This window comes from Geotrypetes seraphini, chromosome 6, assembly GCF_902459505.1.
Source record: "Geotrypetes seraphini chromosome 6, aGeoSer1.1, whole genome shotgun sequence".
In the NCBI taxonomy this organism is placed as follows: Eukaryota; Metazoa; Chordata; class Amphibia; order Gymnophiona; family Dermophiidae; genus Geotrypetes; species Geotrypetes seraphini.
Window position 1 is genome coordinate 55,407,373 of NC_047089.1, and position 12,255 is coordinate 55,419,627.

The window sequence follows — 12,255 nt, forward strand, 5'->3', positions numbered from 1 at the left end:
CCGACCTCAAATATTCCAACCTAAACACGATCTCCCAACCACAATACATTCAACACAAACTTGAACGATCGAGTTTTGTGACAGAGGAGGGGAGTTTGTGTTGAATGCATTGTGGCTAGGAGATCGTCCTTAGGTTGGGATGTTTAAGGCTGGCTTTGATTTTAGGAATTAAGCACTCCTTGCAGGTTCGTATTTGGCATGCTGAATTGATGGACGGGGCAGTGATGACATCATAGATGATGTTTGGCTGTTGTTTGGAATATGGGAGTGGTTAGAGTGGATGCGGTTTTAGCATGGTGCATTTCGAAGTGAAGTTTGGAGTATGATTGGTTGGTTATGATTAATCAGCAGCTATTTGGTGTGTGCAAGAGTGAGTGTTAAAAATTTGGGTGGTGCATTGGAGCTTTTACAGTAGGCCAGCAGGCAACAGGCAAGAAGGTTATAGTGACGCCGTGACACTTCAAGTGATTAAATATGAGGGGTTTTGATAAGTTTGTGGGGAAACTTCAGCGGGGGCATCGGGTTCTAAGTATTTTAGGTGTTTAGCATTGTTGTATATTATTTTATTTCAGACGTGTGTACTGAGGAATCCCCCGAGGAAGGTTTGAGAACCAAAACGCCATCAGGGTCAGTATATTAGCTGTGCCCTGGCATCATGAAATTCTGACAGGCTGGAGTTCTATGGAACAGATAAGAGCTGTTTCACACTTTGGGACTGATATTATATGTTGGGATATTTTGTTATGACTCTTTATGGAATATCTTACAATTATTTAACTCAAAAGTTAGGACTATAAAGTTAATTAAAAAGGATTTAGATGGTTAGGGAGGTTGGGGAGGAACAAATGAAAAAAACAGATCCACTTTCCTGAATTAGATCTCTGATGTTCCTCTCCTGGCTAGTTTATTTTAGGTTTTTGAGTTTTAGAAAAACTCCCTAGTGCTTGGGATGCAAAAGAAAGGTTTTGAGTAATTATCTCATAAGTCACTTTGGTTTAATATGAAAGTGTTTTCTATATTACAGTTGGAGTGAACTAACTCAATTTGAAAACATGGAATGAGAAACACTACCTGGTTTTCCTCTTCATTATAGGGTATGTGTTAAGTATTTAGATGTTTTAAATCTCCAAGTCTTCTGTAATGGGTCCTCACAAACATGAACATGCCAATGCTGCAGACTTTCATTCCAATGTGCTGATCTCAATCCAGTATATGGTAACTCCAAAAAAGCTTTTGTTGTAGGGGGTCTACAACAGCTGTTGTGCAGACTTCAGTCACAAGTGAAGGTCGGTTGTCATCTTACGATACTGGTCCTCAATATGTCCAGTAAGAGCCTTGCGAGTCAATATGGTTTTGCCTGGTTGAAGACCAGTGACCAACTGAATGAATTCTGGTGAATTGACCACTGAGAAGGCTTTCATGTCTCCAATAACAAAATTCATAATGAGATCATTGACCCTATTCTGTGATACAATAATGGCTCCCTATTACTGCTCAATGAAGCAGTCAAAGTTTGTTGTTTCTTTGGTAGGGATTCTGATGCATCTGACAAAGAACAGCTTGCTGATCTTTTCAGCGAAAGCAGTTTATCATGCGTAGCCAGGTGGACATTTTACAGGTGTTCTTAAGATTTGCTGTAGAATTGATTGCACAGCTATAGGTCTGCTTAGAAGCCAGGGGACACAGATCTTTGTCACTGCCTCCTTTTTATCTCAGGGTGAGAATATGTTATGTCCACACAGTAGTCCTTCTTAGAGGCTTCCTTTTGGAAGGGGGACTCCCCCTCCCCTTCTTGGGTTCTCTCCCCAGTGTTTAAGGCCTCTTAGCCACTTCAGAGACCCTTTTCATTACTAATAACAGTACATGCAAATGGGTTTGCAAATTAGTCCCTTTAGGTGTGCAAAAACAGTCCAGCCCTTTCTGAATTCATTCTTTCAGTTCAGTAGAGCCCATATAGCCAGTGCTTAGGTAGTTACTATAATGCACCATGGAAAGGCAAGAGAAATGAGTTGAAATGGAAGCTTAATGAGTAAAATATCATGAATGGAAATTTGTCAGTTGTTCTATATGCTATGTAAGCAGCGTCGCAAAAGTAACTTGTAAATTTAGTTCATAGTTACTAATATAAAGTAACTAGTTAGATAATCTTGTCAATCTTAGCAAAAAAGTAACTAGTTTCATTTGTAGTTACCTAAAAATGTAACTAATTACAGTAACTAGTGTTACTGTTACTAGTTACTACCCAGCACTGGCCCTGGGTTCAACTACAACAGGCCTATCACCTGCCTGAGTAAGACAAGAGTGTTGTGGCTCAGCCTGCTGTTCTGCTCCCATTGCTGTTTGATTGGTTGTTTTTTAACAGTATTTCCTGTCAGCGAGAAACAGCACCAGTCCCCAGATCCTTTTGGTTATGGCGATATAAAAAAATAAAGTTATTATTATTATTATTACTCCCTCAGGAAGGGGAGGAGATTTACCCTTGCTGCTTGGCCTTGGGTGCCCTAACGCAACTCAGCACATGAAGTGAAAGTCTGTAGATTAAGGCACTGGGCTGCCAAAAAGGAACTATCAGCCCTCTTCTACCTCAACCATTGGATGGCTGTGACTCAGATCCTGGGATGTGGCCCTCTGGAAAGATCTCGACCACAGAGCCCAGAGCTATAGACTAAGGCTCAGAGAATCTAGGCCAAAAGCTGAGAACAAAAAGACAAGAGAAACTGCTGCAGCACTCCACCTACACCATCTGCTAATGGCAGAAAAACAGTGGAATGTTCTTGGTTGCACCACTTATTACAATGATGATATTATGAAATCAGAAATCAGATGATATCATTAGACTCTTCAAGTTTGTGACTCCATCTGCTACTAAGCAGATATAACCCATTGGTCTGGCATGGTCTAGCACAATGATAAGAAAGGGACTTTAAAAAATATAAGATGCAGATTTTCTCAGTGGGGAGGGTCCGGAGCTGGTCAGACTTTGGATTCAGCATGAACTATTGGCAAATAGCCTGCACTAAAATGGAAAATATTAAAACACCACAGTGAAACAAAACACAGATGAAAAAAAATCCCCCTATATGCCCCTCATGCTTTTAAATCAGCTAATAGGTGCTTTTGTGGCACCAATTCTTCCAGAAGCGATGAATGCTGTTTCCACAACCAGCATAAATTTAAGTAAATTGGAATTTCTGACAGCTTGATTGTTAACAGAACCCCATGTAGGCATCACATTCAGTTCTATGTATATACACAGTTTGAATACTTAAACACTTGAAGAATATATACAGGGGCACAATCAAATATGCACCATTTGTTCCCCCAAATGTAAAAATATATTAATAAAATGTATTTGTTTAAAAAAAACCTAAAATCTAAGCAATAGACTTAAAAACAAATGTGTTGATTTTTTAAAATATATTTAAATGTGTGTATTAAGATATTCATCATTAAATTAAGATCTCAATCTAAATACTACTGTTGCTGTAATGAATCTAAAGATAGAATGAATAAAAGTCTAAGCTTATTAAATCAATAAAAAATAATATTTTGAAACATTTTCAGAAGGAAGCCTTATTGTTGGGGGGAGGTAATTAAATAAGATATGTTTCCACACCAGTGAAAAGAACCCCCTGTTCCTTTGTATCCTTCAAGAGAGTGTTGTGAAACCCCAAGCACTCTCATTGTCTTGACCTTTTCATTTTATAAAGGTGTAATCAGGTTAGAAGATAATTTGCATTTAGATTATGTTTTCTCTGTAGGAACACTTCAGCAGTGGATGTATTAAAATTCCTAGTCTCATTTTTCATTTGAGTTCTTAATTTTACATGCGATACACACATTAAAGTAAGAGATCAAGACAGCAGCACTTCTTAGGTGCAGAATATGCTAAGATAATGATAAGTCATCTTAACCATGCCTCTCTGAGGAAATGCATAAATTGCTTCTTTGCTGTTTGCATAACTAAAAACTTAACTCAGTGAACTATGGGTGAGAATACCAGTTTCACATTACCTAAACAATTAAGATAACTTGTTGTTATATTGGACAATAAGACTGGTGAAAGAAATGTAGGGCTCTATTGAACAAAAAAAAGTTCTCACAAGCACATAATGGAAAACTGAAATTACATTACAGATTATACAGCATTACCATATTTGCCAGCGAATAGGATGCACTATTTTCCCCTCAAAATGCACTGAAAATATGGGGGTGCATCTTATGTGCCAATAATCAAAATTATGAGCTTAAATTTCAGTCAACTTATGGTTTATGCAAGCCTCCACCGGCTGCCAGGCTCTGCACCCTGTCCGTCCTACCTCCTCTGCCGCTGGAATTCCTGGTCGTCAAGAGGTGCTAAGGGCAGGAGCAAACTTTCTGCATTCCTGCCCCACTGCTAACCTGGTCAGTTGGTCGGTCACTGCCATGGCTGCCCTGAGTTCTGGCTTCTTCAGCCACTGAGCGGAACTGAGCAGGGGCGTACTTTGGTGCCGCTGCTCGGCGCTGAGCAGCTTCTTGGATGGCTCCTGCGAATTCTCGGGAGAATTCTTGGGAGCCATTCAGGAAGCTGCTCAGTGCCGAGCAGAGGCGCCAAAGCGCACCACTGCTCGGTACCACTCAGCGGCTGAAGAAGCCAGAACTAGAGGCAGTCATGGCAGCGATCGACCGACCGGGTTAGCAGTGGGGCAGGAGCACAGAAAGCTCGCTCCTGCCCACTACACCACTGGACCACCAGGAATTCCAGGGGCAGAGGAGGTAGGACGGAGGAACAGAGCAAGGAGGGGGGACAGGGTAGAAAGCCTGGGAGGAAAGGGGCTGTGAGCAGTGCCTGGCTGGGTGCAGAGCCTGACAGGGGAAGGGGCACTGTACACGCACATCAGTATTTCTTTTTCCTTAAAAAGGTTTATATAAAAGGGGGTGCGTTCCATACGCCGGCAAATACGGTAAATAAAGCACAGTTATTTACCATAACAGGTGTTATCCAGGGACAGCAGGCAGATATTCTAAACATGTGGGTGACGTCATCCACGGAGCCCCGAAGCGGACAGCCTCGCAAGCAGACTTGCTTGAAGAACTTTCAGAAAATTTGTGAGTGCTGCACCGTGCATGCGCGAGTACCTTCCTGCCGAACGTAGGTTGTGTGCCTCCTTATCGTCTCCTCAGTTCAGATAGCTAGCTAAGAAGTCAACCAGGGGAGGTGGGTGGGTTGTGAGAATTCTGCCTGCTGTCCCTGAATAACACCTGTTACGGTAAGTAACTGTGCTTTATCCCAGGACAAGCAGGCAGCATATTCTCAACATGTGGGTGACCTCCAAGCTAACCAGAATGCGATGGTGGGAGTGTACGCAAATTAGGAGAATAAATGTAAAACTGCCTGGCCAAAATGGTCATCCCATCTGGAGAAAGCATCCAGACAATAATGAGAGGTGAATGTATGAACTGAGGACCAAGTGGCAGTCTTGCAGATTTCCTCAATAGAAGTCGATCTAGGAAAGCTACAGATGCTGCCATAGCTCTTACTTTGTGGCCCGTGACACAACCCTGCAACAGGAGACCAGCCTGAGCATAGCAGAAAGAGATGCAAGCAGCCATCCAGTTGGAGAGGGTGCAGTTGGAAATCAGATGGCCCAACTTTTTTGGATCAAAGGAGACCAAAAGTTGAGGAGCAGATCTGTGTGTTTTGGTGTGATCCAAGTAGAAAGCCAAAGCATGCTTGCAGTCCAGAGTATGAAAAGCTGATTCTCCAGGATGAGAATGAGGCTTTGGGAAAAACACCGGAAGTACAATAGATTGATTGAGATGAAATTCCGAGACCACTTTAGGCAAGAATTTTGGATGAGTATGGAGGACCACCTTGTCATGATGAAATACTGTGAAAGGTGGATCAGCAACCAAAGCTTGTAACTCACTAACTCTTCTAGCAGAAGTGAGCGCGATAAGAAAAACCACTTTCCAAGTGAGGTATTTGAGATGAACCATAGCCATTGGTTCAAAAAGAGGCTTCATCAATTGAGCAAGAACTACATTGAGATCCCAAACCACTGGAGGAGGTTTGAGAGGCAGTTTGACATTGAATAGTCCTTTCATAAATCTGGAAACCACAGAATGAGCAGAGCTTTCCCGTCGATGGGCCCATGAAAAGCAGCAATTGCACTGAGGTGGACTCGAATGGATGTGGATTTGAGGCCTGATTGTGATAAGTGGAACAGGTAATCCAAAACTGAAGACAAGGAGGTAGATTTAGGCAGAGAATCTAGTCCATTTCTGGTGGTAGCATTGTCGAGTGGTAGGCTTCCTGGAAGCCTCAAGAATGTCCTTTACAGATTGAGAAAATTGTAGAGAGGCAGTTAAGTTGAGAGGTTCCAGGTTGTCAGGTGTAGAGACTACAGGCTGGGATGAAACAGAGACCCTCGACTCTGTTTAAGTAGAGAAGGAAATACTGGTAGAGGTAGAGGCTCCCTGGCACTGAGTTGAAGTAGAAGGGAGAGCCATGTTGTCTGGGCCAACGAGGAGCTATCAGAATCATGGTGCATGCTCCCGCTTAAGTTTGACAAGTCTTGAGAATCAGAGAGAATGGAGGGAACGCATATAGAAACTGATTCATCCATTCCAGAAGAAAAGCATCTGCCTCAAGGTGATGAGGAGAGTACGGTATATCCTGGAACAGAACCGATGCAGCTTGTTGTTGTGGGGAGATGCAAAGATATCTATCTGAGGAGTTCCCCACTGAGCAAAAACGTGATACAGAGGCAAGGAATTGAGTGTCCATTCGTGAGGCTGCAGGAAACGACTCAATTTGTCCACCAGACAGATTTTCTCTCTTTGGATGTAGACAGCTTTCAGGAAGGTGTTGTGAAAGATTGCCCAATTCCAAACCTTCAGAGCTTCTTAGCAAAGAGGGAGAGATCCTGTTCTTCCCTGTTTGACATAATACATAGCGACTTGATTGTCCATACAAATGAGGACTACCCTACATAGAAACATAGAAAATGACGATAGTATTCCCTATTTGTGGAGGCACACTTCGGTGGAGGTCTCGTAGAGGCCGGCACGACTGCACTCATTGCCTGGACTGCCTGAGACTCAGCTGGAGGCTTCTTAGCTAGCGTGCCTGTGTAGGGAATAGCAGACTTGCCTGAGGACGAGGCCTTAGGAGGCACAGCAGACAAGGCCTTCACCGACGAGGGCAACTTGCTAGAGGCTGAGGATTTGACCAATGAGGCCGCCACCGAGGTCGAGGCCTTTTCCGTAGACAGCTCCATAGCACAGCGTGGGCACGACTCAGGACAAGCACTTAATACATCAACGGTGCGGCTTGATGAGTGAAATCGCCCAGTTGCACTGGCTACACCTTTTAAAACCCGTAACAGGCTGGGACATAGAATAAAAGGGCGGCTGCAGCCAAACGAGGACCGGGGGCAGGACCTAAGCCCAAGCTCCGCTGGACGAGAACTGACGAAAAAAGGAAAGTTTTTTTTAAGAGGCGCGCTACACAGCAACTTACACAAAGAAGAAAAAAAAGTAAAGAAAAAGCCGCGGTGCGAGAAGACACAACTCGAATTTGGAGCAGAGCTGAGAAACAGGTGCTTCCTAACTCCGCAGAAAAATGAGAACTGGGGAAATGCTAAGGAGGTGCGCGACCTACGTTCGGTGGGACGGCACTCGTGCATGCACGGTGCAGCACTCGCAAACTTTCTGAAAGTTCTTCCAGCAAGTCTGCTTGCAAGGCTGTCCGCTTCGGGGCTCCGTGGATGACATCACCCACATGTTGAGAATATGCTGCCTGCTTGTCCTGGGATAAGAATTTTACTGTACTGTATTTTCATATACAGTATATAAAATCATGTGAAGAATAGAGGAATCCATGTATGTCCTAGCCAATCAACGTAATAATTGAAAGCCTCAATAGGCTGATCAGTGCATCAGAAGGCAAAAAGGGATATATTCCAGATGTATTCTGTTGTGCAATTTTGTACGAGATCATGGTTTATTATTTATATTCTGCTTTTAAACACGGCAGAATACAACCAAACATACACGATTAAAGAAATAACAAAACAAAACAAACATGTCAAAAAACATCAAAATTGCCAATTCATATAAATGGCATCAACTTTCATACGTCATCTTACAAAACAGATGATACTTTAACAATTTTTCAATTTACACAAATCTTTTTGTTGCTTGATGTATTCTGGCAGCATGTTCCACTCAGCAGGCCTCACACATAGGAAAGTACTAGATCTCATAGTCTGTAAACATAATTATGAGTTGGTATAATCAAATTACAATGTATAGCAGAGTACAATGGTCGAGAGGGCAAATAGGATGTCACACAATCCTGTAGGTATTAGAGTATATAGAATAGCATTTCCTATGCTCAATTAAGCCTTTATAAAATTGCCCTTGTGCATATATGCATAAAAGTAGGCATTAGAAAAACACATCTGCCTTCTTTTTGTAAAATAATGCACATAAATATTACTTGGTTGCTAGCTGAATACAGACCAGGTAGTTTATAAGATACAGCAAAAACAAAGAATGCTGTGGAGATGGTGGTGTTCAAGATGCAGGCTTTATTAAAAATACGAATTAATAATCCACATAAAATATATCTAGGACTGTGACAGAGGGAACGTGCTGCAAGGCCAACAGCAGCCTTAGGATCACTACAGCACTGGCGATCCTCTACAGGCTGCCCTAATTAGCTGAAAGTGAGACTGGGAGGCCAGGGCGGAAGCCGGAGGACGCTACAAAGAAGGGGAGAACATGCAAGCCTTCGTGGGGGGGGGCTGGTGTAGAAGTACTTGGAGGGAGGGAGGGAGGGAAGGGGGGCCTATAGAGACATGCCGGACTGGGTGGGGAGAGGGAAGAAATAATGGGTCTAAAAACATAGGAGAGGGAGAGAGATGGTGGACAGTGGGGTGGTGGAGAAGGAGGGAGAGATGCTGGATGAAAGGGTAGTAGAAAAAAAGGAAAAATGGTGAATCTGGGGTTGGTGGGATCCATCACTGCAGCTGCGTGGACGGAGATGAAAAAAAGGAAAGATGCTAGACCTCTGGGGGAGGGAAGGGGTGGACAGAGATGGAAGATGGATGGTTACCACGGAGAAAGAAGAAAACAACAATTGGGCAGGAGACCCTGGAAAGTGAGTTATCAAAAGCTGTTTGTTGCAGAGCCTAGGACCAACATGATTTGAATAATAACCAGACAACAAAAGGTAGAAAAAAAATAATTCTATTTTCTGTTTTGTGATTACAATTTGTCAGATATGAAATGTGTATCCTGCCAAAGCTGGTATTAGACTGCGAACGTGAGCTAGGATTTAACAGAGAGAGGAAAAGTCTTTTTTTGTTTACACCACAGCGCCAGTGTGGGTAAGAGAGGGCAAAGGGAGTGGGGTGGGTGAAGAGACTATAAAATGAACTCACCAGGATATTTGAAAAAAACACCCAATTGGGCAGGAAAATCAAATCGAAAAATTGATTCAATAGGCTGAATCAAATCGAAAATGTTTTTTCCTGAATTGGGCAGCACTAGTAAATATCACAGAGATTTACCTATCAGCTGCAGACCTGAGTCTGCTTCTCCTCCATGTAAGCAGAGCTGAACTCTTGATTTAGGGAGCTCTGAGCACCAAAATCTGGCAAAATACCACAAAAAAAGAAAATAAATATACCCAGCAGATCAGAGATTTCTTCCTCCAGCTTCCAGAAGGAAAAGCTGAAGGGGGCAGCAGAGCCCTTTAGTGAAGGAGGAGGGATTCAAAAGCTGGAGTGGATTCCTTCTGCATGGCTTGCGAGCACCTGATATCACTTGTCTTTCTATAATGACACACCTGTTGCACTACAATGACTACAGGTATTTCTACTTTATTGTATGCTGTCCCTGACCTTGACCCAGGGACTGCGTTATTGAGGGGAGGTTAGGGGAATGGGATGCAACCATAATATCTGCCCTGGACTTCCATTACTTGAGGAGCCCCAAACCTGGCCAGAGCTGCGGTACCTGAATAAATTAAAGTAAAAACCGTTCTGAGCTCCCCTGGGAGAACGGTATAGAAAATTGAATAAATAAATAAAAAAAGGATAAGAGCTTGCTGGGGAACTTTGGGGTCCCCTCCTGAACTTCAGCATGTATATCGCCCAAACTGTCAATTCTCCCATCCTGATATTTACCTTGCGCATTTCCCTAAACCAGGGGTAGGCAATTCCAGTCCTCGAGAGCCAGAGCCAGGTCAGGTTTTCAGGATATCCACAATAAATATGCATGAGATAGATTTGGAACTCAAGGAGGCAGTGCATGCAAATCCATCTCACACATATTTTGAGAGAGCTGTGGCCACTGTTGGGTGATTGGCTATGTTGGTTAGCTGACTGTACTTGGCCACTACTAATAAAGTGCTCAGTCACCAACCAAAAAGTGCAAAGGTACCATTAAAAGTACAAGCGTTGGTTGTATTGAGGGACCATCATCGCACTATAGCAGGGGGAGGGAACGCCGATCCTTGAGAGCCGTATTCCAGTCGGGTTTTCAGGATTTCCCCAATGAATATGCATTGAAAGCAGTGCATGCAAATAGAACTCATGCATATTCATTGGAGAAATCCTGAAAACCCAACTGGAGTACGGCTCTCGAAGACCGGAGTTCCCTACCCCTGCACTATAGCCTCCTTCAACCTGCCTTCCATACAATTGATAACTTATAAAGAAATGTTCATAAGAATACAATCAATGAACCACTTATCTGATGTATGAGGTATGAAGGCGGTAAAAATCATAATTCAACGCTTGTACCCAATTTCACTATCTTTCTGAGTAACCTTAATAGCCCCCGTGTTCCTATAAAAAAGGCTAAGGTTACTCAGAAAGATAGTGAAATTGGATACAAGCGTTGAATCATGATTTTTACCCCCTTCATACCTCATACATCAGATAAGTGGTTCATTGATTGTATTCTTATGAACATCTAATATAATAAAATGATAGGCCGCGCATGCGCACTAAAAAAACGTTCCCTAGTCCCGTCGCGAAAATACGAGTGCGCATGCGCGCCTACAACGTCACCACAACCTGCTCTCCGTCTCCACCTCGCGCCGCTGCAGGCCCCACACTCGCAACTCACACATCCGCTGCAGCCTAGCAACTCCGACCACAACCTTCCACCCTCAACCGCCTATGCCGGCTCAGGCTGGCGCTTTGAGGAGTCGGAATGCAGACCCGGAAGAGCGAAGGAAGCCTCACACTGAGCAACTGTATTTACACTGTGCAACGAGCCTCTGCCACGGTCCCGGGTTCCTCTCAGCCCACCCTTCTCGCGGTCTGGCAGGCTACCTTAGTCCTTTGCCGCCGCCGCCACCCCCTTCCCTTCCCTTCCCGCGGTCGACAAAACTCTTGCCTCCAGCAGCCGCCGCAGCACTGTAAACACGCTGCTTCGCAGCCTCTACTGCCTTCATTTGCTCTTCCGTTTCTCTGATGACGTCATCAGGGACATGGAAGAGCAAATCGGGGCGGTAGAGGCCGCGAGCAGCGTGTTTACAGTGCTGCGGCGGCTGCTGGAGGCAAGAGTTTTGTCGACCGCGGGAAGGGAAGGGGGTGGCTGCGGCGGCAGGGGAGCTGGCCAGACCGCGAGAAGAGAAAATCGCGTGGGCCACGAAGAGACAGGGAGGAACTGGGAAGAGGGAAAGGGGCATGCTTTGGGGTAAGGGTGGGCTTGGAGGCACACAGTTTTGCTTGGGGGGGGAGACAGAAGGGGGGCCACGGAGAGACAGGGAGGAACTGGAGCTGGAGAGGGAAAGGGGCCTGCTTTGGGGAAGGGCTGTGCTTGGAGGCAGACAGCTTTGCTTGGGGGGGAGACAGAAGGGGGACCACAGAGAGACAGGGAGGAGAGGGAAAGGGGCCTGCTTTGGGGGAGGGGTGTGCTTGGAGGCAGACAGCTATGCTTGGGGGGGGGAGACAGAAGGGGGGCCACGGAGACACAGTCAGGGAGGAACTGGAGGGTCACAGGGAAAGGGGTCTGCTTTGGGGGAGGGGTGTGCTGGGAGGTAGATAGCTTTGCTTGGGAGGAGAGACAGAAAACCCGGTTGAGGGGACATGAAGGGAAACACGGCCTCCGCAAAATTGAATCCGGAGGCCTGTATGGTGGCAACAGGCCCCGCCGGGGCCGGCCTGAAAAAATAAGGAAAACTCGACGATTTTTTTTTTTGAAAACAAAAATAAGGGAATCCGATAAGAAAAATAGGAAAAAAGTGAGAAA

The 12,255-nt window shown here is 44.6% G+C and overlaps 1 long non-coding RNA gene across 1 annotated transcript; it reads left to right on the forward strand.

The window, feature by feature from the left end:
• The first annotated feature begins 566 nt into the window (after window positions 1–566).
• On the forward strand, window positions 567–3,361 carry LOC117362163. Its single transcript, XR_004539816.1, has 3 exons — window positions 567–627; window positions 1,025–1,094; window positions 2,460–3,361. It is a non-coding gene; the product is annotated as an uncharacterized LOC117362163 (long non-coding RNA).
• The last annotated feature ends 8,894 nt before the right edge of the window (window positions 3,362–12,255 follow it).